Here is a 24,689-nt window from a genome sequence, read left to right as displayed (position 1 = left end):
CTAAGGAACATACTGGCGCGAAACTTCTAAGATTTCTTAATTCTTTTGGCAGTCCATGGCACTTTCAATATTCTTCTGCAGCACCATAATTCAAGTGCTAAATTTCATTCTTCCATCTTCCTTATTCAATGTCCAATTTTCACATGAGAATCCCATGGCTTTGGTCAGGGGCACCTTAGCCCTCAAGGTAACCTCCCTGCTTTTCAATACTCTAAAGAGGGCTTATACAGTAGATTTGCCCAATGCAATGTGTCTTTTGATCTCGCTGCTGCTGCTGTCATGAGCATTGCTTTTAGGTCCAAGTGAGACGAAATTCTTGACAACTGCAATCTTTTCTTTCCTCCACTTTTAGGATGTTACCTACTAGTCCAGATCTAGATGTCCTCCAAGTCCTACTATACAAAGTATCTCTTCATTATGATCGTTGAACCCTGTTGTTACACGAGGCTGTACAATGCAATTTGAGAGCCTCTGACTCCACCTACTCTCTCTGTCACCCCTCTCTCCCCATCTTTTTTCCACCCCCTCTTCAAAAGCCTCTGGCCAAATAGCATTTGCTCTGGTTTGAGAGAAGCTTTGGAGCTTTTCCAGACCTCTGAGAGTGCTGCTGGCATGGTGTGTTTTGTGCTGGCTTGTTAACTGAAAGATAGGTGGCTCAAACCTGGATCCTCAGGAGAAAGACGTGACTGTCTGTTTCTGTAAAGATTTACAGTCTCAGAGTCAGCTCCATGGCAGTGAGTGGGGAGTCTAAAGAGGCCATGGGTTTAGTCTACTGAGAAATCAACCAAACCAAGCTCACTGCTTTTAAGGCAATACTGACTCAGCGACCCTATAGAACAGGGTAGAACTGCCAAGGTTTCTCCGAGTGTAACTCTTTAAGGGAGTAGAAAGTGTCTTTTTCCGGCAGGGTGGCTGCTGTTTTTTTAACCATTAGCCTTGAGGTTAGCAGCCCAATGTGTAATTACTAGGCCACAAGGGCTTCTTAAACCCACCGAGTATGCCTTGCAGATCAGACCTGAGATTGGCTTCAGAAGATTTGCAGTGAAGCCCTTGGGACAGCTCTACTGTGCACACATGGGCACCATAAACCAAAGTCCGTGAGCCGGCAACGAACAGTTTCCAAACTACAAACATGTGTGAGTGTGTGGACAAGAGTGTTCAGAGGGCAGCTTGGCCTCTGCACCAACTGCCTGTGGCTTCTAGTAGGAGCTGAGTCATGTGACCTCTGCTCAGTCATGCGTCCTCTTTCTGAACCTCAGTTTCCTTCATCTTAAAGAATAAGTAGCATACTGACCTGGCAGAGAGAGAACATGATCATGAAGGTGGTTGTCCAGGGTGAGGATGATATGTTGCGCTCGGAATGTTCTGACCCCTGAGATTTCCTCAAATGTGGGGACCCTGACTGCATAGTTTGTGCTAGCAGGTAGAAAATAAATAAAATAGATCATTTCTAAAGGTCTTTTCATTTCTACTGTCCTGTGTTTCTATGACATCCAGTCAAAGAAGAATACGTCTGGAATGGAGTTTTAATGCCAGCAGTGTGATTTTGTGATATATAAATTAAAACTGATAATTATATATTCTGCCTTCTCTGTGGAGCAATTGAAGATCATAAGAGTTGAGGGAGAATTTTACCGATATGAACTACATCCACTTTGCTCCAAAATTGGAGACTTCATCATTTCTAATTCCTGGATACTCAGTATTTTAGAGAACTTTCAGATTTGGCACTATACCAACTAATATAAAATAAATGGTATACCATTGGGGGGTACTTAAGTCCATGCATACCACTAAGCACCCAAGGATCTACCTACAGTCCACTGATGAAGGGCAGGGTCCCAGTGTCACTAACTTTGGCTACAATGTCTTCTTCTCTTTGTGTTCCCCCACTGCAACTAACCGAATGAAGTTCCTCAGCTATGGGCTGGGGATTCATCCTTCGTGCTTTCGGCCAGTCTACCCTGAATGTGCGGTGTTTGATGTAAAGAGTGGTCGTAGGAACGGCCGTAAGATAAAACGAGTTGGACTTTGAAGAGCTGTCTGGTTTGAGATTCTTATGCAAAGAAATTTCATTTTCAGATGTAAGCGTCTCAAACACAGAAGGATACATAAAATAACATTAAACATATGTGCATCTGATTCCTTTTTGTCCAGCTGCAGGTTTAAAAGACATTGTGTGTTTATTCTTTGATTTAGAGGAGATTGGAAGGTTAGGAAAAGAACTCTGGGGAAGAAAAGAAATATGGGCAAGCTTAGCAAAATGGGAAAGGGGTTCCCAAGAGGCTGGTTGCAATTGACCAATAAATCTTCAAGTCTTCCCTGTTTAATTTATAGGATGGCTTTTTGACCTTGCCTTTTTCCTCCTGCTGCTGCCGCCGCTGCCAGGAGAATTCATTCCAAGTTCAGCTAGCAGCACCTCCATCAGCACTATCCCCTGCAGGCGCCCTTCCCTCCCAGGCCTAGCCCCATGCTTCCTGAGGAGCTGAGGAAGTGAAAATAATATCTTACAGATGTGTGTGTGTGTGAGTGTGTGTGTGTGTGAGTGTGTGTGTATGTGTGTGTGAGTGTGTGTGTGTGTATGTGTGTGTATGTGTGTGTGAGTGTGTGTATGTGTGTGTGTGAGTGTGTGTGTGTATATATGTGTGTGTGAGTGTGTGTGTGTGTGAGTGTGTGAGAGTGTGTGAGAGTGAGTGTGAGTGTGTGTGTGAGAGTGTGTGTGTGAGCGTGTGTATGTGTGTGTATATGTGTGTGTGAGCGTGTGTGTATGTGTGTGTGTATGTGTGTGTGTGAGTGTGTGTGAGTGTGAGTGTGTGTATGTGTGTGTGTATATATGTGTGTGTGAGTGTGTGTGTGTGTATGTGTGTGTGTATATATGTGTGTGTGAGTGTGTGTGTGTGAGTGTGTGTGTATGTGTGTGTGAGTGTGTGTATGTGTGTATATGTGTGTGTGAGTGTGTGTGAGTGTGTGTGAGTGTGTGTGTGTGTGAGTGTGTGTGTATGTGTGTGTGTATGTGTGTGTATGTGAGTGTGTGTGTGAGTGTGTGTGTGTGTGTGAGTGTGTGTGAGTGTGTGAGTGTGTGTGAGTGTGTGTATGTGTGTGAGTGTGTGTGTATGTGTGTGTGAGTGTGTGTGTGTGAGTGTGTGTGTGTGTGAGTGAGTGTGTGTGTATGTGTGTGTGTGTGTGTGTGTGAATCCACATGCCTCATAATTTGGCAAAGGGGTGAGTCAGCGCAGGAATGAGAACCCAGTTTGTCCCTTTAATGGGATGATGATCTGTACACAGGCAGGTCCGTCATGCACAAATAAATGCATAACTGGCGTGATATGAATGCCGTCAGAGGGGGTAAAAAACAGCTACCCTTGAGTCGGTTCCAAGTGCAGGCAAATTCATCTATGTCAAGGGGCAGAAACGCGCTCCCGAGGTTCCCCGTGGCTGATTTTTCAGAAATAGACCATCACATCTTTTTTTCTGGAGAGCCCCTGGGTGGACTCAAACCTGCGATATTCTAGCTGGCCATTTGCAAACGCCTTTGTCCTCAGAGAGAATTACCAGAAGATACTCGGGAAATACAATATCCATCTGGAGAGATGACCGGTTCCATAAAGAGGGTAAAATGTGCATTTTCCCTTGAGATGAAGACTGCACCGTGTGCTTCAGGAAAAGCCATTTGCATGGAGAAAGACGTTCTTTTAGAAAATTGGTGAGAAGAGGCTGGAAGGGGGGCGGGGGTGGCTGGAGCTTCATTCAGAGCCTGAAGATTCCTAAATATAAGACTTGCTACTCTTGTAAAGAGTTAGTCTCATAAACCCTAAAGGGTCACCAGGAGTCAGAATGGACTCGATAGTAGTCAATTTGGTTTTTAAGGGGTTTTGTTTGTTTTATTTTCATTATTATTATTCAGCGAGCAACTGGGAAACTTTGAGTCCAAAAAGAAATCTGCTGCTATCTGGGGTCAAGGCTGTTTCCCTTTTGTTGATAGGCACAGCACCTGAGACGGAATTCATTGGGACCAGGAGGATACACGTGTGGAGGAACGGGGTTTGGAAACCATAGTGCCAGTCACCAACTTTGGAGGGTCTACTGTGTACCCGGCCTTGAGTTGTGCACTTTGTATTCTTTGCCAGTCAGATGGTAATTCTGAACGGTATCATCTTCTGTATTAGAGCTAAAATTCTGAGCACTATTTGCATTTGTTTACAGATAACAGTGAAAGGCGCAAAATCCCCACGCGGAATCCCCACGTGGAGTATGCCACCACTGAATTCTTTCTGACCATTAACATTAGCCAGAATGTGAACACTCTGGGCTTGCGCAGTTTGCTTAGAAAGTGGATTATTACAGCTCCCCAAACAGCCCAGGGAGGGGAAAGGGCTGGCTTGGGTTTGCCCTTAATGGAGACTGAGGCACTGATAGGAAATAGTCAGGAATCATGTCCTGATGGTCTTTCTTATCTGTTTTGTAAGCTCTCCCGTCTAGCCTCATCACCTGTCCCAGTCGTGTTCCTCTTTGCATCTCTAGAATCCTGCCTGCAGCTGTGAGGTATGGATCTGCCAGCAATCATGCTGCTAAGACAGTTTCCTTGTCCTCCCGAGCCTTATTTGAGGCAGCGGTTCTCCGTATTACGACCTGGGGCTAATGGTCTCCTTCAGCCAGATGTGTCTTAGTCTTGTCTTTTTCTGTTTACGGCTGAACAAATGTTCTCCTCAAATTACATTCAAAATGCGGGGCCTCTTTCGAACCCTAAAACACTTCCCTAATTTATAGATGATAGACTGAGGCTCAAGTGGATTATGTAGCATATTCAATGCCACACATTTGAGAAGGAATGGCAAACCCAGGATCTGAACCAAAGTCCGTCTCTAAAACCGGTGCCCTTTTTACTGGACTGGGATGTCCTCCTTTTCCCTGAGAATGTAGAATCAACTGGATACACAAATTATTTAAATGTGTTTTGTCCAAAGAGCTTGCCATTCGAAGAAAGTATATTATGGATTGGACTGTAAAGAAGCACCTGTCCGAATTGTCACTTGACACAGTGGCCCACTTACGGTGTAACAAAATGACCTTGTCTTGATGTTGTGAATCTAATGACCCCAGAGGAGTATCTTTAATTAGAGAACTGGTGGAAGAAGTGAAGCTAGTAAATGACAGAGAAAGGATGATGGGAGTAAGGAGAGTCCAGGAAACGCTACAGAAGGGAAGAGAACAGGGTGATTAGCAGTCTGGATGGCTTAGAAAATTTAAGGAATATTTAGGAAAACTTGCCAATGAATAGAAAGACTAGGAGGACCCCAAGAGCTGTCAGCTGAGAGGTGCTGGGGAAAGCCGGTATGCAGGAGAGTGAGGACGGCGGGAGGATGGAGCGGCAGAGGATAAAAGATTGTTACCATGAGATTGGTGATGAAAGGGCACATGTTGAGGTGCGAGGTGTCTCGCTGAATGTAGGTTAATTGTTCCTGTATTTAGGATGTTGTTAAGACAGTAACTTCTTCATGATGACACTAGAAATCGATGTCTGCAGGCAAACGGACGGGTGTTTGCAGGATGAGTAGGCATTCGCCAGGCTAATGTTGAGAGAGGAAGGGGAGGGCATTCTAAATGGAGGGAACAGGGTTTGCTTTTCCCAGGGAACTAAGCCAGAAAGTGAGAAGGGACTGGGAGTTGAGAAATCGCCCTATAAACCCAGATGTGGCTCAACTCCTAATCCACGCGTGCCAGTTTAAAGAGCCTGACCTTATCCTGAAGACGCCGAGGAGCCACTGGGGAATGATAAGCAGATAATCTTCATGCTCCATTACTGATTGATCGTGTCATGTCAGTTCCTTGTTCCATTAAGGGAAATGTTAAGGGGATCGGCTAGATTTCTACACGAAGTGAATGAAAGTGAGTGGTGACCACCTAGTCATATCCTAGCCATCAGCACACTGAAATGAGTTAGCGTTCCACTGAGCTGGTTGTCCTGACGCTCGAGGCAAAGGTTTGATGGCAAACGCATTGACCAACTACATGTGCTAGGCGCTTCCTAGGAATTCTTTCGAAGATTTTAATTCCGTTAATGCAAGAGGACCTAAAAATTATGTTTTTACTCCCAAATGTAGACTTGTTGGTCCTGCTTTTGATGTCGGCATAGTTTTACCCTTCAATGCATTACCTCCAAGTCTCTTTGATACAAATGCTGGGAGCACGTAGGGTGTACAGTCAGCTGTGAATAACTGACGGAAACAGTTTCCTAGAGGGGAATTGGCGCACGTTGCAGAGAAGAAAGTAGAGCTTTGCGGGGTTAGGGACCCCCGTAGGGGCTCCAATTCTGTACCCTCCTCTTTACACATGGGGCAGAGGAGCTGGTAAGTTCTGACCAGTAACTGAGGACTTGCTATCCACGGGCTAGCTTGTAGAATGACCTCTCTGGGTTGTAGTTCCATCGTCTCCAAAGTCATGTTAGGCAGCAGGGGCTCCAAGGGCCCTCCTACCCCAAGCTTTATTCGCCTGTGGTGTCTAGGTTTTTATGTTCTGCTAAATGGCCTTGTGGAGGGAGTCGCTGCAGTGCCCATCAGTGGACACTTGTTTTTGTTCTTACGCTGCTCGTTTAGGTGATGGCTCCCACCGCGTACTTTATGGCATGCACGGCCCTTTCTTCTCTGGAAGCTACCTTCAATCAGCAAAATATTGTTGAGGTTTCATTCTGCTTAGGATGATACTGTGAACACCCCAGGACGGCGGGCTCAGGTTAGGGAGCTGGTGAACAGGGGGCCAGGAGCAGAAGTCCGAGCGTGCATGCCATGCAGAGTTTCCCAGAGAACATTCCCCTGCATCTAGTTCTTGACTTCCTTACCAGGGGAAAGATTCTGCCAAGTTCTGCGTAAGCAACTTGATAGGTTTAGAGCAATTAGGTCTTCTCAAGAATTATGTCCTTGTAAATGACAGAGCTGCATATAAATAACTGAATAATAATGACAAATAGCCTGGCTATCTGGCATCTAGCAGTTACCTTTAAATTAATTGAAAAAATATTTAACGTAGCAGTGAAATATTTGTAGTGACAAGGCACCGCACAGTGTAATTTTCATCAAATTGCCTTATTCCACTCGCTTCTAAAGAATGTGTCAGCTGAAGTTGTTCTAAGGGCATGGCTCACTTTGAATTCAAGTGCAGTCCCAGCCCCAGGCCTGCAGATGAAGTCCATGGGCTCTGAACACAAAAGGAGCTTGTGTACCGGAAGGTGCTAGTCCGCATCTTATTGGGCGGCACTGCAGCACAAGTCTTCATCTGACGGCAAAGCAACTTCACTTTGACAGTGCTTGATGCATTCACTCAAGAAAAAAGGGGAGGGGTGTCTAGAGAGAAGAAATGGTTTCTTCTGCTTAATATTGGCACGACATTGACAATGAAGATAGATGTAATTTGTCCTGAGAAGGGTTATATAAGAATGCATGTTAGTTTTTACCTAACTGCATCTATATTAATCTACTTTTCCAAACACTCTGCATAACAGCACATCTACTTACATCCCCGGTCTGTGGTCAGAGGGAATTCACTGGAGGCTTTAATCCACGTGTAAGGATATACCTCTGAGATAGTGCATTAATCTGGATTTTTATTTCCCTCCCAAAAAGATATGGCTATGTCGAGTGTGGTAGTTACATAAGCTCGTGCCAACTTGAGGTTATTAAGAGTGAAGTGGTGGGATTTAGTCTTTCAAACACTTCAAAGCTTGATTGGAGGGTGACCGAGATAAATGGCTCTCTGGAAGCCAGCCTCTCTCTACCTTCACTTTCCTGTTGACAAGACACTCAGACACTTGTTGAGACCTGTGACAACCCCTCTCTCTACTCTCCCATTTCTGTTGACGAGTCACAGGGAGCCACACTGAGACCAGCAAGAGCCCTGGAGAGGCTTCCACGGTCATGGGAACCACAGACTTTACTCCCCCTGGCCCGTTATCTTCCTGCATTCGGCAGTATTTCATGTTCTATGTGAGTCTGGAGAGGGATTAATGGACATACACTGGACTTATGGGAAAATGCCATCTCTGTGAATGTTCCAAATAAAGTTGTCTTGTGGATTTTGGTGTTGTTAAGGGTTCATCCAAGTACACTTGGATGGAGAATAACTTTGTTGGAAGGTTTAAAGTTGCAAGAGGAAGGTGAGCCCGGTGATCAGGGTGCAGAGGAAGGATGAGCCCATCCGGTGATCCTGGTGCAAGGACTGCAGGCAGAGAGAATCCTCAGCTAGTATGTCCTGGTTCTGCCGCACATGCATTAAAATAGAGCATCTCTTCCTTACTAGTTGTTAAATAGCTGCTGCCGTGAATGTCTCCACTGCCTAGCAGGGCAAGTCCTTGCCCTTTGCTACTGCACAACCTACCCACTGAAACCCAAAACCAAACTCTCTGCCATTGAGTCAATGCTGACTCACAGTGACCCCCTCTGTGAGTTTCTGAGACTGTAAGTGTTTTCGGGAGTAGAAATCTCAGTCTTTCTCCCACAGAGCTGCTGGTGGTTTTGAACTGCCCACCATTCGAATCACAGCCCATCGCACAATCAGGGATCTTCCTCACTAACGGGGTAATAATCCAATGTAACAGCCAGTCTCTAGTCTGTTATTGGGGATCTCTTCTGACTGATGAGCACCTGGGTCCTGGTATTGTTAAATATTTTTAATATGAATGCTTGTAAGGTAAGGCAAATGAAGGGTCTTTTATGCCTCAAGATAGAAGTCAATGAAAGGAGAAATCGGGTGCTTTACAGCAAAGGCATATGCACAATAGGACAAATGATAAAGTCGGGCTGATGAATCTTTGGCAACAATCTCCAAACTCTCAGATAACACCCCTGTTTCCCTTTGTGTGTCATTTCAGAGCATTGTTCTGTAGCTTTATCAAACATAAATCTGATGGACTCATTACCTACCTCACCACCTTTTAAAAATTGTTGAGAATAGACAAAGAAAATATATATTAATTAAACCATTTCTGCATGCACAATTCAGTGGCATGGATGGCCCTCTGAGTTCTGCGACCCTTCTCGGCCTCCTTTCCTGAGTTGTTCTCTCACTGCTCCCTAAAGTTCCTATCTCATCTCTTGAGTTATTGTCTCTTTAATTCCATATATATAGATATTGCAGAAGTATAATGCTCAACGAAGATATTTTGCTAGTTAAGCTAACCTATTATATGGCTTTAGGAGGCCTACTGACTCAGTAGATTAAGTGTTTGGCTGCTAATCCCAAAGCAGGAAAACCCAAAGAGATCTATATCAAGACCCGGCACAGTTACCCAGACCCAAATGACTGTCTTTACATCAATTCGAACTTGTAGTGACCCTATGTGGTGTTTCCAAGCCTGTAAATCTTGGAGTTTTCAGCATTGTTTTCATATCAAGGTTATGTGTGTATCACAGAATGAGTTATGGATTGGTTCTTCTTTCTCTCTATGTTGGGAAAGTTTAAACAGCGTTGGTGTCAGTTCTTTACACATTTAGGAGACTCCCCAGTGAAGCCATGTGGTCCAAGCCTACAATTCTTGTTGGGGGGTTTCGAGCCCTTGTTTGATGTCTTCACTTGGAATGAGTCTGTTGAGATCTTCTATCTCCTCGAGCGAGGTTGAGTAGGTGGTGAGGGTCACGGTCTATCCTAGTTTCAGCACCAATGTGCCCCAGGTTGATCACTGTCCCTCAGGTGGCCCTCGAGGGTCTTGCGATGCTCCTGGAGTGGCACCCATTTCTCATATGCCTTCCCCACAACCATGGCGGACTCAGGGGGTGGGGTGGTTGTTGGTGGTGGTTAGGTGTTGTCACCTCCCACTGTATTCTACTGCCCACCCTAGGTGGGGACCCCACTCATTCTCCACCTGCCTATCATGACAGGCATATGCAGTCCCCTCCCTTTCCACCTTACCCCCTTCCCGCACTAACATCTTTAGGACATTCAAACCTTCACCCAGTCTCCTCCATCCTACCCATGAACTCATGTTTTTCCCCACACCCTCAGTGGCCAGACTGAGATAATTGTGAACAAAAGAGAGCACTCACACCTTACGGCCCAGCTGCCATTCCTCATGTGGTGTGGTTGTCACCAGGGCCTGTGGCATGTTGTCTAGCAGGGCCAGTGCAGGGTACCTAGGATTAGCTATATCTTTATGTCAGGCCTAGACCATTGGCAAACTTTTTCATTAGTGCAACATGTCAGATAATGAGATAGTTGGTAAGCGAGAGGTAGGTGTATTTGGTCATCTCTAGATGTACTTTCTGGGGAGCCCTGGTGGTGTAGTGGTTATGCGTTGGGCTGCAATCCATATGGTTGGCAGTTCAAATCCACCAGAAGCTGAGGGAGAAAGACTGGGCTTTCTCCTCCTATAAGCAATTACATCTTGGAAAACCACGGGGTTTTGCTATGAGTCAGCATTGACTTGGCAGTGAGTTTAGTTTGGTTTTGGAAATGTACTCTCACGGAGCCCTGATGGCATAATAATAAGTTATATGTTGGATTGCTAGCCACAAGGTGGATAGTTCAAACCCAGCAGCCATTTTTAGGGAGAAAGATGAGGCTGTCTACTCCCATAAAAGTTTACAGCTTCAAAGACACACATGGGCATGTCAACACTGTCATAGACGATTACTAAGTGTGGAATCAACTTGATTGCAGGGGATTTGGTTTGGTTTAGCTCAGTGGTTCTCAACCTTCCTAATGCCGTGACCCACAGGTTGAGAACTGCTAGTTTAGATGCTCTTTTTCTCTTTTTATTTCCCAAAAAAAACCCCTTTGTTTTATAACATGTAATGCATCTACATCTTTATATATTCTTTTTGTGTTAGGCTGAGTAGACTAGAGAAACAGATCCACAGAAACTCACATGTATATAAGAGAGAGTTTTATGTAAAAGGTTCATTAAGAAAGTGTACATTAAGAAAGCATCCCAAACCAGGTCAGTCCAAGCCTATAAGTCTGACATTAGCCCATATGTCCAACACCAATCTACAAAGTTTTCTTCAAACTTGCAAAACACATGCAATAATGCCAAATGCAGGAGGAAAGCCAAATCAGTGAGCCGGTAAGCATCTCAGTGTTGGCAGGGGTCTCCACGCAGCTTCTCCAGCACCCAGTGCTGCATCGGGGTAAGTCCATGTGGCTTCTCTTGAGGGCTGTCTCACAGGAAGTGAGCCTTGCCAGCTGAGGCAGAGAACTAGCTAAGGCAGCTGCAACTGGTCTGCCCATCAGAGAACAAGAGAACAGAGAACAAGAAAGGCGAGGCTGACCGAGCCATTTATTTCTCTGCCCCTCAATTAATCCCATATGTGTTTATTGGCCAGGTTGGCACAATAAACCTTAACTATTACACTATCTTTTGGTATTTTCTTTGTAAAAGAATAGTTTTATTGGTGCATAATCTGTATCTCATACAATTGTGGCTGTTACATAATTTCATGTCAACTAGTTATATAGGAATGTAGGGGTGGAGCCTAGCCCTGATGGTTTCTCCTTGTGGGCATGACCTTCTCATATGGAGGATCCTGGGAGCCTCCCTCATTCTCTCTGCCTTCACTTTCCTACTGGCGAGCCACTGTGATACCAGCCAGAGCCCTGTGCTTGCATCCACCACCATGGGATTCACAAGACTTTGCACCCACTGGCTTGTGATCTTCCTGCATTCAGCAACATTGCTTGTGACTGCATGAGTCTGAAGATGGACTTATGGAATAGAAGCAAACTTATGGACTGGGCTGGGATATGTTCCTGATACATAAAGCTTCTTGATAGGAAATTCTTTCTTACACATATATGAATGTCAGTGGATTTGTTTCTCTAGTCAACCCGGCTTAACACACAGTTCAATAATTGAAGCTCATCAAGAACAGTTGTACAATGATGACCACAATCCGTTTTAGAACATGTTGTTCTTTCATGCACTCATTGTTACTGGCTCTTTGTTCCACCTCTCCCCCCAGTCTCTCCCTGCCACACCTACAAGAAATCTTTTATTTTGAAAGGGCATCATTTTGCGGCTCTTCGTATGGCTTGTGATTTTTTTGTTTAGGCAATGGGATTTTCAAGGTTATTAACTTTCTTTCACAGCATTTGATGTTTTTGTCTGTACTATTTTCTTCAAAAATCAAACCCAAAAATCTTATAGGCAGGCAATTTTCAGAGTTTATTTACGGTTTCCTCTCGCTTTTTCTTTTTCTGTGGTAACTCCTCCCTCTGTGGCTTAATTAGGATCCCAAGGAGCTAGAACTTGTTTTACAAATTTTCTTATCTGCCCAACACATCAGTGTGAACACCTTGGAGTCAATCTGTCCACCAGCTGACACTACCGCTCAGGCAGGACATCCTGCATCAGTCTGTGCAGCAGAAGCCCAGCCCTCTCTCCAGTTAAATCCTCCCTGCACTTTCTGTAACCACATACATTCCAACCCTCTTCCTCTGGGTCTGGAATCTAATAGGCCACCAAAGAATACTTTCATCCATGAATGGTACTTTCTTGTGTGTTTGCAGAATTCTGTTTACACGAATGTGCTTTCAGCACACCAAAGCTTCATCAGTCCATGCTCTCCTGCTTTCCATGTTTGCTGTTGAACATCAGTTGTCGCTCATTTGTACATGCTTCTCCCCTTGCTGGCTGCTTTACATGCCGTCGGCTTTATTTCCTTTCATTACTAGGCTTTTAGGGGTAGGTTTCTGTCCATTTGTTCTGCTGGGAATTCAATGAGTTTCTTCTGCCGTGCATTGGTGTCTGTCATAAATTCTTAAAAGTTCTCAATTTCTACCCTCTTCTCTCTTTCATTTCTTGCTGGCATGCCGATGTCAGAACTTTGTGCTCTATTTCCCATATCTCTCATGCTTATTTATGTAATATTTTCATTACAAACTTTTTTGTACTACACTCTATATCAAGGGTCCTCAAACTGCAGCCCGTGGGCCACATGTGGCCCGCCGAGGACATTTATCCGTCCAGCTGGGTGTTTTTGCCCTGTTTGTTTGTTTTTTTTTTACTTCAAAATAAGATATGTGCAGTGTCCATAGGAATTTGTTCATAGGGGTTGTTTTTTTTTAAACCATAGTCCGGCCCTCCCACAGGTCTGAGGGACTGTGAACTGGCTCCCTGTTTAAAAAGTTTGAGGACCCCTGCTCTATGTAATGTCTTTTGCTCCCATTTCAGTCCATTACTTCTCCCTTTCATTGTCAACACGTCACAGATGTAATCATTGGGATTTTGTTTCAGTTGCCATCATTTCTAATTTAGTTCTTTTTCAAATATAATATGTAACTTTTTATATTCTATCATTTTTCAACTTCATAATTTCTTTCTTTTAATACTAAAACAGTTGTTTTTAAGCCTAAGTCTGATAGTTGAAGTATGTGAAGGTCTGTTTCTTCTCTCTGTCATTTATTGGTTCTTGTTCTGTTGATGCCTGGTTGTCTTTCATTGCTGGTCATTGTTCTTAAAATATTTGTGGAGATACTATGAAGCTTGGTTTGGATATATCCTACTTTGATGAGTTTTTCTTTTGTTTTTCACAAGGCACCTGGGGCAATAACAGTTGAGGTACCCTCACACCATTTCCAGGCTGAAAGGCCATTAACCTGCCCAGGCTAAGTGAGCCCAAGGTACAGTTTCACATGGCCAAGGCTTCTCATGAACTGCCCTCGCCCCTATTTGTCCAATGCCAAGGCATGCTTTCCTGAAGCCCCTAGGAATGAGGGCAGTGGAGGCAGATTTAGATCTGGTTCATCCTTAATCTCTAAAACCAAACTTACTCACTGCCTCGGAGACAAGGCTGACTCATAGGAACCCTGTAGGACAGAGGAGAGCTGCCCTGGTGGATTTCTGAGATTGCCAATCTGCTGAGGAGTAGAAAGCCGCATCTTTCTCCCACGAAGTGACTGGTGGTTTTGAACTACTGACTTTGCAGCTAGCAGCCCAATGTGTGACTCACTGTATCACCAGGGCCCCTATCCTTAATCGAAGAGTGTGTTCACTTAGTGAAGATCTCTTGTAACACTCTAGTTCCTGTGCTCCCCAGGCTATGACCTTTAAGCACCCGGGGATTATAATAGTATTTTCAAATGCCCTTAGGTTCCTCTCATCCAATAGTCTGATCATTTTGGGGAAAGGTTTTCACCCAGATATGGACCTGAAAGACCTAGAAAATATGTTCAGATCTTTGATTCCTTTAAGGTAGTGATATTTATTTAAATATATTTGACCAGAATTTCTATTTGTGTGTTCAGCAAGAATGCTAATTTGAATAACTTAGCCTGCCCTTAACAGAAAGCAGAAGCCTCTGAGGGAGTTTATAATTGAGTCTTAATAAAGGCATTCTGAAGATGAAAGCCAAGACTGATGATGTTAGTCTGAATTAAAATGGAGAGAAGAGATCTAGGCTGAATTTTCAAGGACCTGTGTAGTGTAACAGTAGCACACAGCAGAGCTACATTCTGAAAGGAGGTGAGAACGGCCTCCCAGTGATGTCACAGGATAACATTTTCACAAATTTCCCCCCTCATGTGCATTTCCAGTGACCTTGACTCTTTTTTCTTTTCTCTTTAAAATAATACTTTTATTGGGGATTGTTACACTTCCTATCACAATCCATACATTCCTCCAATATGTCAAGCATATTTGCACATATGCCGTCATCATCATTTTCAAAGCATTCTCTTCCCACTTGAGCCCCTGATATCAGCTCCCTATTTCTTCCCCACCCTTCTCCACCTGCCCTCCCTCACGAACCCTTGATAAGTTTTAGATTGTTTTTTTCCATCTCTTACATCATCCTCCCTCGCCCCTCACCCACTTTTCTGTTATTTGTCCCCTTGGGAGAGGGTTCTAGGTTGATCCTTGTGATCGATTCCCCCTTGCTCCCTCCACCCTCCCCTAATCCTCCGGGTATTTCTATTCTGCTTGTTGGCCCTAAGGGGTTTATCAATCCTGGATTCCCTGTGTTGAAGGCTCTTATCTATAGCAGTGTGCACGCTCTGGTCTAATTCAATTTATAAGGTAGAACTGAGGTCATAATAGTGGGATGAAGGAACTATCAAAGAGCTAGAGCAAAGTTGTGTGTTTCATCGGTGATATACTTCACCTTGACTGGATTATCTCTTTCCCGTGACCCCTCTCTGATGAGATGTACAATTGTCTACAAATGGGCACTGGGTCTCCACTCCATACCCCACCCCCTTTCACCTTGGGTAACGTTTTATTTTGGGTCTTAGATGCCTGATCCCTGATCCCATTGACATCTCATGATCACACAGGCTGGTGTGCTTCTTCCATGTGGCCTTTGTTGCTGAGCTAGAAGACTGCTTGATTATCTTCAAGCCTTTAAGACCCCAGATGCTATATCTTTTGATAACCAGGCACTATCAGCTTTCTTAACCACATTTGTTTATGCACCCATTTTGTCTTTAGCGATTGTGTCAGGAAGGTAAACATCACAGAATGCTGGATTGTTAGAACAAAGTGTTCTTGTGTTAAGGGGGTACTTGAGTTGACATCCAATGTCCATCTGCAACCTTAACTCTTAGCATATAGATATGAGTACATAGTTCTATTTCCCTCTCATTATAAATACACACACACACACGCTTGTATTTAGACCTCTCTAAATGTCCTTTGCCTCCTGGTTCTTTCCTCTATTTCCTTTTCACTTTCCTCTTGTCCCACCATCATGTTCAGGCTTCATTCAAGTTTAGTAATTCCTCACTGCTACATTGCCCTTGATTGAGCCCCACTAGGCAGCCTACTGCCTTCCTTCCATTGATTTTAGTTCACTTGCTGTTCCCTTGTTCCTGGGTTGGTCCCCATCCCCTTCCTTTCTCCCACCTCCCCTTCTCATGTATTGCCCTGGAACCATTGGGCCTGTTCTTTTCATCTCTGAATAATTTATCCCACCTATCTTATCTAGACAGATGATACAGAAGAATGCACTTCAGAGGACAGCACTGGGGCTATAGCTTGGGGAGAGGGGCACATCGGATTAGAGTACATGGGAGAAACGCAAAGGAATGGAGAGGGAGGAGAGGACATCCTGGCCCACCAAGCCCCAAGGACGGTGTTCCTGCTCAGAGCAGACAATGCATGGGGAGTACTGTAGGGCTGGCCCCACCATGGGACATGGTGTCCCTCACTGAACCATGGTGCTTCAGGGGACAGCACTGGAAACAGTGCAGGAATAGTGCATGGTCTGGCCCCATCACGCTGGGGCAAGGCACTGGGGGCATGCAGCAGGGGGAGCAGAGTGATGAAACCCCGGGGAATACCAAAAATACACTTGGGAGACAGAGTGTGGCACCCCATCAGACGTCACTGGAAAACACTCGTAAAGGCCAACAGACCTTGAACTATTTATAAGCTTTTCCATTTTGTCAGTGGTTTTCTTTTTGTTATTGTTATTTTGTTTTTGTTATTGGTTGTTGTTATTGTTCTGTTGGTTTTGACTTCCTTTGTTGTTTTATCTGGCTTTGCCTGGACCTTGACTTTCAATCACGTACCTTCAACTTTTCCCTGCATTTTCCCCACCATACAGATCCGAAAATGAGGGAAAGGCAGACAGCAGTTACTAATGTCCCTTGGGAAGACCAGGAACTCTTCTCCATGGGAAGAAAGAAGTGCACTGAGATAGTTAACATTTATTGTGCCAACCTGACCTGGCCGAGAAACACATTTGGGGCTAATTGAAGGGAGGAGATATAAATGGCTCGGTGAACCTCACCTTTCAAGTTCTTGGGTCTCTTGTTTTCTGATGATCTTATCAGAGTGCAGCTGCCTTAGCCAGTTCCCTGCTTTAGCTGGCAAGGCTCACTTCCTGCAAGACATCCCTGAGGAGAAGCCACATGGACCTGCCCTGATGCAGCCCTGGGTGCTAGAGCAGCCGTGTGGAGACAACTACCAGCATTGAGATGCTTACACGTTCACTGATTCAGCTTTCCTCCTGCAGTTGGCATCATTGCATGTGTTTTGTGAGATGAAGGAGGACTTTGTGGATTTGTGTCAGACATATGGGCTAATGTTGTATTTGAGGGCTTGGGCAGCACTGGCTTGGGATGTTTTCTTGATGCGCACTGACCCTTTATATAAAACTCTCTCTTATACATGAGTTTCTGTGTATTTGTTTCTCTAAAGTACCCAGAGTAATACATACACACAGTTTTTTATACGATTTCAAGCTTTATGGACCAAAGTTAAAACCCCAAGCACCCAGTTTGTAATATAGATAATGCAATATATCATTAAACATTTCCCAGTGGCCCTACTATGTTCTAAGAATCATGTGAAGTTATGGGGGTAGATATTCTCTGTGTCGTTGAGTCAGTGCTGATTCATAGCGACCCCCTATGGATTTCTGAAACCGTAACTCTTTATGGGAGTAGAAAGCCCAGTCTTTCTCCATTGGAGCTGGTGGTGGTTTCGAACTGCCGGCCCTGTGGATTAAGCCCAATGCATAACCACTAAATGGGGATTTGAAAATAGATAACATCCCTTCTCTAAAGAAGCTTGTTACAATAATAAAAATACCGTATTAATATAATAGTTTTTGATGTCAAAATATATCCAGGATGATTATTCTTTGAAGTAACTATAAAATCACTCTTCCTACAGCAAAGAGAGTAGGGCTAGTTATAGATTTCAGAGGCTTGCAGCCAAATGATCAAACAAAAAAATACGAAGGACCAAGTGTCCCTCTGTATGTGTCAGCATCACCTACGCGCACAAGCACCCCTCCTTGGGCGGATGTTCCCCCAGAGTAGGCCACCGCCTGCGGCACACTAAGGAGAATGTGAGCAGCATGCGCCGCTTAGGAGCTCTGGAGGAGGAAGAACATCAGTTTTGCTTTAGTCATTAGGACGAAACCAAAGCAAACGCTCTGCCATTGGGTCCTTGCCTATAGGACAGGGTGGAACTGCTCCTGTGAGTGTCTGAGACCGTAATTCTTTACGGGAGTAGAAAGTCCCACCTTTCTCCCGAGGGGCAGCTGGTGGTTTTAAATTGCTGACCTTTAAGATCGCAGCTGAATGCATAACCCCTACACGACCAGGGCTCCTGTCATTAGGACAGAAGGTAGAAAGAAACATAGCCATATTTTCAAATAGTCAAGATTACAATAAAAGGTCTCATAATGCAGCTTTAGGCCATTTTTTTTCCACAAATGAATTATGCCCCCATTGTCTCATCCCTACCGCTTCCAATAACAATCCACTGAAAAGCTAGTGTGCTGGACAAGATCCTAAGCAGAACTCACAGTGAGTTGACTGGGTGAGTTCCTTAGTCTGTGTTACACAGTAGGATTGCATCATATATTTAAATTTACACGAATTCAGCTATTTGAACTCCGGGGGGAAAACCCCCAAAATGATGCTCGCTGTTCCACATCATGGACATGCTCAAAACAAAAACAAAAACTGCCATCGAGTCTACCATAGTGACCCCATGTTTCCAAGACTGTAACTCTTTATGGGAGGTAACTGTCCTTGGTTTATTTTTACTTCCCCTAAGATGAGTTGTTGCCTCATTAAATGAGATTTAGAGTTTAGAAATAGGTCATTTCTTCATTAAATATAACACAGGTGTGTTATTCAGAGCTTTTTATCCAGTCCTTAACCCAAGAAACAATAGTCAAAGGGAAAAAATGGTTGTGTTAAACTTTCGGAAAACCTATGCAGTCAGTCTCTAGCCGGGCTCTTTCCTGACAGCGTTTTAAGCATTCCTTTTGTATCGGTGATGATTTTGTATAGCATGCGAGATGTAGAACCCAAATTTTATTTGGGTGACTCTACTATAAATGCAAATCTCCCTCTTTGTCAAGGGAGGGCTCTTAGACAGCTACTATATATAAGGTGCTACATGAGTTTGCCATGAAGAGTTCCATTTTGCTCTTGCAAATGATTATTTACAGAAGACCTACAGGGTGCAAGGCGCTGTCAGGTGAAGATTCTTGCTCCCTAATGACTTCCCTGCTGTTGAGTTCCGTCAAGACCACCGAAGGATCAGAAACGAGGGGGAGAAGTCCTCAGGAGATTGAGGACAGCTTCTTGGAGAAGAGTTTATTAAGAATGGCCAGATTTCAATGGGTAGAGATAGTAACGGCAGATGGGGACACTTTGCTTTTTGTTTGTTTATTTTTCTAACTCAGCCACAGTGAATACCAGTGTCTGATCACCACCCCCACCCCATTTTCTGTGTGGGAAAATCTTGGCTCCCTGGAAGCTTCAAGTGTGGCAATGGGGCTTCAAGATGGCCTAAAAGTTGTTCCTGCCGGAGTGGAAGCTGAAGGGACTGATCAGCTGGCCACTAGCACCAAGTCCAGCGCGACCGAGGGCTTGCCATGGACAGTTCAGAGCAGCAGCGTCACTCAGGAGCCCACAGGGAAACAACAGGGGTGGGGCCTGCAGTACTCACGGTGGTGTGCCGAGCAGGCAGGTCCCTGTGGGCATAGCATCTCAGTGCCTCATTCCCCAGGCACCCTCCTCCTGATACAGACCTTTTAGGCTTGAGCTCCCTCTGCCAGCACTTACTGCTTCCCACCCCTCCACCCCCTAGCCCGGCCTAGCACACTGTCAATCATCTGCCCACAAACAAACATGCAATGGTGCTGTCAACGGGGGTCTGGAAACCTGAAGGAAAACCCCAAGTGCCTATTCATTTTAACAAGAGCCCAAACAAGCAGGGGACAAAGCGTAGCTTTTCCGAACTGCACTTGGATTTGGTTATTGTTTATGGAAATAGTATTCCTCCCCCTGTGAATGTGTGCAGTAAGAAAACCGTCAGACTCAATCATCACGCTACACCCTGGCTCTGTGTGGCTCAGTTGGTTTCATGGATTACGTATTTCTTATTTTATCTAAAGCCAGGTCAGACTATCCAGATAGATTGTTCATAAAAACCCAAGCCTTCGTGTGGACATTGCCTTTAAGGTCAGGGTAATTGACAGTCTGTCCAGCGAGGCCTGTAGGGATGTAGAACGTGACCGTCATCCACAATGCGCGCTCATTACCCTTCTCTCGGATTAGAGATGGATTCTGGCACGGTTCCTTCAGGCGGAAAGTCGCTCTGTCAGCAATGCCTGGTTCATCTTGCACACATTGGGGTGCCCCCCCCCGCTATGAAAGTATTAATGCCTCTTTACTGTTCCTTTAGGAAAGGTTAAATACAGCTATCACCACCATTTCGACTTTCATATCTGTCTCCTATTCCTACTGTGCTTAGTTCCTTAGTCAATTCAAAGTCATGCAAAAGAAAATATCTTTTTCCCTGACATTTCCTGAGCATGGCCACCCTCACTGCCAGGTGATCATGAGGGAAACACTACACACGAGGGAGTCAGCCGTGGCCGCAGCTGACAGCACTGTCTCCCTTTCCTCCAGCCCCTGTGGAGGAAGTCTGCCTGGAACATTAGGAATAGGCAACACTGCCACCTGACTCTTTCTGACTGGTAAGTGGGCCCTGGGCCCAGGGAGCGTGGCCCCTTTAAGATTAGACAAAGAAGGTGACCTGCTCGATTTATGGGTGCCCTCTCTTAATAGTTCCTATTGCACCTCCCCCCCCCCCACTCAATACCCTGCTTTTGTACACAGTACAATGGATCCCTCCCCTTTCTGAGTACCACAACCTTTTCCTAATGTTGAAAGAAAGAGCACTCCATTCAGAATCCTACTCCTGTGAACATAACCTTGAAGTGGGAAGTGGAAATCAAGGTTCTCAGATGAAACCTACACCAATGTATCGCTATCAGGCCTGCTGCTCTAAGCGTGGCAAAAGGGCCAGTTTAAATGGAAATAGGGAGCTGAAAGAAGGACACAGAGCATCATGAAGGAAAAAAAGAGCGTAACAAACAAAAACATGGCTAAGTACAATAGACGTACCCTTCTCTCTTGCATTTTAAGAATTAGATTTTATTGTTAAAGAGAAACTTATATTGCTACCTTATATGGTTCTACATGCATGTAGAGGAAAGATTTAAGATAATTGTGTCATAGATTGGGGGCAGTAAATGGAAGTAAAGTTTCTAAAACTTTATTCAACCTGATAAATATGACACTAGTAGACTTTGAACATTTATGTACGTATAATTATAAAATATGATGAAATGAGATGGGGCGTTGTCTCATCTCCTTCAGGGAGGGACACACCAAACCAAAAACCAAACTCACTGCCATTGAGTCAATGCTGACTGTCAGCACCTCTCTAAGACACGGCAGACTGCTTCCGGGAGTTCCCAAACCGGAACTCTTTCCTGAAGTAGAAAGCCCCGTCTTTCTCCTGCAGGGCCCCTGGTGGTTAGGCCAGGTCCTAACCACTACCCTCCAGCCTCCTCCAGGAACACAAAGGGAAGGAAACGCACCATTACATAAACATATGTGCACAATATCACAAAGAAATCAAAATAGAATTCTGAAAAATGTTCGGGTGACTCACAGAATGGGAGAAAAAAATGAAACAATGAAAAAAACAGAGAAGAGAAACACAAAATAAATTGAAAAGCTTAAATATTGGCATTAGTATGATCAATGTTACAGTATCTATAAATGACCTAAACACACTCATTAATTGGCAGAGTGGATTAAAAAATATCAACTTAAGATTGAACAGTCAAGTTGAAAGTAAAAAGACGGAATAAGATATCAGGCAAACATTAATCAAAGATAGCAAAATTATCTATATTACGATCAAATAAAATAAACTTCAGAACAAAGAAAGCTCCCAGTGATAGAGAAGAACATTTTATCCCAATATGCATGCACCAAGCAATAGACCTGCAAAAATATGAGGCAAAACTGATCAACCGAAGGAGCATTGACACGAGCTTCTGCTGGAGACTTGCGCACTCCGCTTCAGCAACAGAACAATGTGACAGACAACCTGCAAGTACACAGAACTCCCGATCACTGTCAAGCAGCAGGAGCTGATCGGCATTTATAAAACATTCCACCCAGAAAGGACAAATACACACTCTTTTCACGTGTCTGTGGAACAAAGATCAAGCAGAACAAGATGGATAGAGCCTGTCCAGGGCCACAAGACAAACGACAACAAAATCAAAGTGTTGAAACCATACAGCATGTGTTCTTCTACCACGGTGGAATCAAGGTCAAAGTCAATGACAGAAAACCCCCTAAACACTAGGAAATGAGCAACACCCTTCTTAGTGATCAATGGGTCAAAGGGTGAGTCCCAGGGAAACAAAATGGAAGGCAATGGAGCGGAAAGCGTAACATCTTAAGCTGTGCGGGACACGGCTAACCCACTGCGGAGAGCAGCGCGTACACGCAGTAGACAAGAAGGACAGTCTCCACTCGGTGGTCTAATCTCCCACCTCAACAATCTAGAGGAAAAGAGCAAAACGAACTTAAACTCAGGAAAAGAAAAAAGAGAGCAAGATAAGAGCAGAAAATAACTTATACGGAAGCAAAACAAAAAAATTTTTTTTTTAGAATCAATGAAACCAAAGAGTTAGTTCTTTGTGGGGGAAATCCATAAATTCAAAAAACCTTTCGCAAGACTGACCAAAAAAAGTGAGGACACCGATTTATCATTAGGAATGAACAAGAGATGTTACTGCATGCCCTGCAGGCCTGAAAAGGTTAATAAAAGGCTAATATGAGCAACACTAGACTCATAAATATGACCACTTAGATCAGTTGTTCTCAACCTTCCTGATGCCGCCACCCTTTAATACAGTTCCTCGTGTTGTGGTGACCCTCCAACCACAACATTATATTTGTTGCTACTTCATAACTGTAATTTTGCTACTGTTATGAATTGGGGACCCCTGTAAAAGGGTCGTTCGAACCCCCAAAGGGGTCGCGACCCACAGGTTGAGAACCACTGACTTAGATGAAATGCATCAATTTTGGGGGAAATACAAACTACTCCACCTGCTCAATTTGCAAGATTATAACGAAGGATCCACACACAGAAGACAACATAGATGACTGGGACTTCCAAAAAATAACACATTTCGATCAGTCAAACAAATCAAGGTAAAGACTTTCATAACAAAGGGGAAAGGCTTGGGAGCTTTCCCAGGAGGGGAGGGGAGGGGAGGGGAGGGGAGGGGAGGGGAGGATAAGGGTGAGGGAGAAAAGATGCGGTTGGAGGGCCGACAGTCTTCACTTGAGCGAGGGGAAGATAGTAATCCAGGAGAGGGCGAAGAGAAATCAAAGGAGGGAGGAAGCAGTCTATTGGGGGGCGGGGAAAGGGCTGTGTGTGTGTGTGTGTGTGTGTGTGTGTGTGTGTGTTGATGAGTAGTTTAAACTATTGAACACAACATTGGTGATCTGAAATATAAAATCCCCACCAAATTCACAAGTTTAAAACTGTTCAAAAAATCATTTGAATAGCCCTATAACAAATAAAGAAAATACTTTGTAATTAAAAGACTCATCAAACAGAAATTCCTAGGCCAAGATTGTTTCACTGAAGAAATCTATCAGCTATTTATAGACTTAAGCCATTTCTACACAATCTCTTCCACAATGTAGAAGGATCAATTTGCAAGGTATTTATGAAGCTAATATTCACTAACGCTCCTCACTTATTCACATAGTAAGTTTCCAAAGGCCAGATCTTAATGCAAAAACCACTTTGCTCCCTGGGAGATGGACGGCAGAGAAGAGGGGGAGGGAGACTCCAGATAAGGCAAGATATGACAAAATAACAATCTGTGGATTATCAAGGGCTCTTGAAGGAGGGAGGAACAGGGAGGGAGGGGCAAAAAAAAAAGAGGTCCTGATGCAGAGGGCTTAAGTGGAGAGCAAATGCTTTGAGAGTGATTAGGGTAAAGAATGTGCAGATGTGCTTTATACAATTGATGTATGTATATGTATGGATTGTGATAAGAGTTGTATGAGCCCCTAATAAAATGTTTTTTAAAAATCACTTTGCACAAAATGGAGGATGATTACACCTCCCCATTCATCAGTTTGTCGTGCTGGGTGACATAGCATCTGTCAAGCTACTATTGTCCTAGATGCTACGTCACTCATATGATCAAATGCCAGGAGGGTCGTGCAAAGTGAAGGGGTTTCAGAGGAGCTTCCAGACTAAGAACAGACAACAAAGAAGGACTTGGCTCCCCATTTGGGAGGAAGGAGCGGCTGAAAACCGCATGTATTGCTTCAAAATAACGAAGTACATAACGAAGGCCAAGTGAATGGCGGCAGAGCGTGGTCAGAGAGCGTGTCTGCGGATGGGCCCCTCCGGCCACAGGAAGTGACCGAGGAGTCGCCGATTTCTCAGAGCAGAGGCATTGGTGAGTCGGTGAATCGTGTGGGAGTGCAACCTTCCAGATCTTCATATGCCGATGGAGACTACTCAAGTTAAGGACAAACAGCTGCAAAATACCGTTAATGATTGGAACTTGCCGTGTGCGATACATAAATTTAGAAAAATTGGAAATGGTCAAAAAAGCCAGGGAACTCAAAAAGATCGATAGAGTAGGCATTAGTAAGCTGCCATTTGGAATGGCAAGCATGGTTTGCTATGCTGGGAATCACACAATGGTACTGGCGCGGCATCATTGTCAAAAAGGACATTGCGAAATCAATCACAAAGTACAATGGGAGAGCTATACGACCTCAGGGACATCCAAATTTATGCACCAACCACCAAAGCTAGTGATGAAGCAATTGACAAATTCTACCAATGACTTCAGTAAGAAATTGACCAAACATGCAGTTAAGGTGCATTAATA

General features: G+C 44.3%; 1 non-coding gene across 1 annotated transcript; it reads left to right on the top strand.

Annotated features, from left to right (window-relative positions):
• Positions 1-1,286: 1,286 nt before the first annotated feature.
• LOC142447370 (U1 spliceosomal RNA) lies at positions 1,287-1,454 on the top strand. The gene has a single exon (XR_012784100.1). It is a non-coding gene; the product is annotated as a U1 spliceosomal RNA (small nuclear RNA).
• The last annotated feature ends 23,235 nt before the right edge of the window (positions 1,455-24,689 follow it).

This window comes from Tenrec ecaudatus, chromosome 4, assembly GCF_050624435.1.
Source record: "Tenrec ecaudatus isolate mTenEca1 chromosome 4, mTenEca1.hap1, whole genome shotgun sequence".
Lineage (NCBI taxonomy): Eukaryota > Metazoa > Chordata > Mammalia > Afrosoricida > Tenrecidae > Tenrec > Tenrec ecaudatus.
Note: the sequence above shows the minus strand (reverse complement) of the source record. Positions and strands in the feature narration are given on the sequence as shown.